The sequence below is a fragment of the Crassostrea angulata genome, unplaced genomic scaffold (assembly GCF_025612915.1).
Source record: "Crassostrea angulata isolate pt1a10 unplaced genomic scaffold, ASM2561291v2 HiC_scaffold_124, whole genome shotgun sequence".
NCBI lineage: Eukaryota > Metazoa > Mollusca > Bivalvia > Ostreida > Ostreidae > Magallana > Magallana angulata.
Genome location: NW_026441679.1, coordinates 91,222 through 93,934, shown reverse-complemented (window position 1 = coordinate 93,934; position 2,713 = coordinate 91,222). Strand labels below are relative to the sequence as shown.

Here is a 2,713-nt window from a genome sequence, read left to right as displayed (position 1 = left end):
TCCATCGGAGCGTTGTTGATGATAGCGATATGTGTTTAATGGCGCGACAATCAAACCCGCCTGGAACACCCCCTCCCCCCCCCCCCCTTCCTTGGAAATTATATAATCACTCGGGTCACCCCCTCCCCTCCCTATAAAAGAGCTTTTGCATTTAATACATGTTTTTATTGTTCAGTTTGATCAAACTTGACTTAAAGGGAACTTAAAGATGGTTTAAAGACAACTTAAAGGGAGCGTAAATGTCACTTAAAGATGCTTAAAGGTGACTTAAAGAAGTTTGGACATTAAGGACCTATAAGCTCAGCTTAAAGGTGACTTAAAGGTGGCTTAAAGATTGTATCCCCTTTAAGCCACCTGTACGCCACCTTTAAGCCGCCTTTAAGGACTTGCTTAAAGATTGTGTTTTGCCCTGTGTTTACCATATGGAAAATATTTTTCTGGAGTGGATTTACTCAAATATTTACAGCATCTGTTCAGTGATTTAGCTAAAAATGCAAGTAAACTTTCCAATATTGGAAGCACTCAGGCAAATGAAAACTTCAACAAAATAGTGGCCTGCAAAAATCCCAAAGCATTATATTACAGTGGATCTGAGAGCACATCCTTTAGAGTAGTAGCTGCTGTTGCACATAAGAATATTGGACATCTGACAATTGGAAAGGTATATCAGATGTTACATAGAATAATTACTATAGTATATATCATTATAACAGCTAGTTACAGAATAAGAAATGTATGCATGTAATATGTATATAAAATGTAATTATTGCTCTCTGTATATTTTATTTTATTTTTCATCAGGTTTACGATACTTTGATGCTCTCGCCAGGGATGCACACAAATGTACATGAAAGGAGGGTTTCTCGGAAGAGAGAAAAAGAAAAATTGCGACAAAGCACTGTTGAATGCAAAAGACGAAGACATGAACTAAAGAAATTGAAATCAAGCCAAGTAAGTTGAATTGTTCTTATTTTTTCTTGTTAAGTGTCAAGATTTAATTTCTTTTTACAATCAATTAACATTGTTATATTTCAAACAATCCATTAGCAATGTCAAATTAACTCACATTGTAAAATTTTATCAATAGATATCAACTTCAGAAATAAAAGAAGGAACAACCTATGAATCATGTGTTGGATTGTCTTGTGCTGATGCTGTAATAGAAGAAATCCCAGATTGCACCCCTGCTTCCAAACCTGTTTCAGTGCCTACCCATACAGACTCAAACCTTCTTTATTTTGACCTGGAAACAACTGGACTAGGTTTGAACAATCATTTGTTTTAACACTGGAAATTACATTTCATGAATGAATCATGCAGACATATTTTACTTATTATTATATGTTCATTGCATTAAAATAATATATGTATTTTATTGTTATTGGGCACTTACAGTAAAACAAAATTTTATCAGCACATGTGAACAGTTTGCTTTAAGTAACATTGCTTTTTATACATTATTTATTGTTAAAATTTGATTCAAGGAAGCATAGCTCGTATACTTCATTGTAATTAATTTATTTCATAGGTACATCAGCAGAAATAACACAGCTTGCTTGCATATTTGAAGAAGAAACCTTTAATAGGTATGTTCTTCCCAAATTCCCCATTTCTGCCAATGCAACCACAGTTACAGGTCTCCATGTTGCCAGTGGACAATTGTTTTACCAACAAACAAAAGTGAACTCAGTTGACATTCAGACGTGTTTGACAGAGTTTAATATATGGCTGAAAAATTTTCCAAATCCTATCCTAGTTTGTCATAACGGAAAGGTATTTGATTCTGTAATTCTAATGAGATCTGTTATGCAGTATCCAGAGAGTGGACTAAAATCAACAATAGCTGGATTTGTTGACAGTCTTCATGTATTTAGAGAAATATTGCCAGAACAACACTCCTATAAACTATAGACACTGGTACAAGATACTATGGGACTGGCTTTCAATGCCCATTCAGCATTGGAGGATGTTAAGGCCTTACAATCTTTGGTTCTACATCATAAAGTTTCATATGAAATTATGCTGAAGCACAGTTTTGGTGTAGACTTTATTATTTCTTCCATTGAGAGCAAGAGTAAAACTAATGAATTGATTGCTACACTAGCTCCCCTCTCTTCATGCATATCTCCCTACATGCTTAAAAAAATTGCCTTGTCTGGACTGTCTTATGACCATCTTAGACTTGCTATTGAAAGGGGTGGTGCTTATGGTTTAAAGATGGTTTTAGGAGAAAAGACCGAGCAGGGCAATGTTAGGGTAACAAAAAACAAAACTGTAGTTGGAAAAATTTATGATCACTTTTGCTAAACTTATTTTGATAGTTAAGGCTTGTTCTGAACAGTGATTTTAATAATATATGTAGAATTTATTAATGTTTAAATATTTTTTAATTTGTTCCATAAATTTTTAGATGTATTATACAATTGCAGATTTTAACATGTTTAGTGACATCGTTGAGGAAAAACACACTATTTGTAAGCATGTCGATCATGTTGGTTTGAAAAGCTTGTGTTTCCATAGCATATCAACTTGATGTTCATCATGTAAGTATTATGTGTGGTGTACTGTTCGTGTTCTTTGTGTCTGTGTCTGTAGTACATGTTGTTGCATGCAAGTTTTTTAAATATAAAATATATATCAGTATTATTATAATTCCTATTTTTTCTTTTGTATTGTCCTTTTTTCTGTTGTATTGTCCATTGCATGCATTTGT

General features: G+C 33.6%; 1 long non-coding RNA gene across 1 annotated transcript; it reads left to right on the top strand.

Annotated features, from left to right (window-relative positions):
• The first annotated feature begins 952 nt into the window (after window positions 1–952).
• On the top strand, window positions 953–2,486 carry LOC128169390 (uncharacterized). Its single transcript, XR_008241529.1, has 3 exons — window positions 953–1,262; window positions 1,529–1,586; window positions 2,430–2,486. It is a non-coding gene; the product is annotated as an uncharacterized LOC128169390 (long non-coding RNA).
• The last annotated feature ends 227 nt before the right edge of the window (window positions 2,487–2,713 follow it).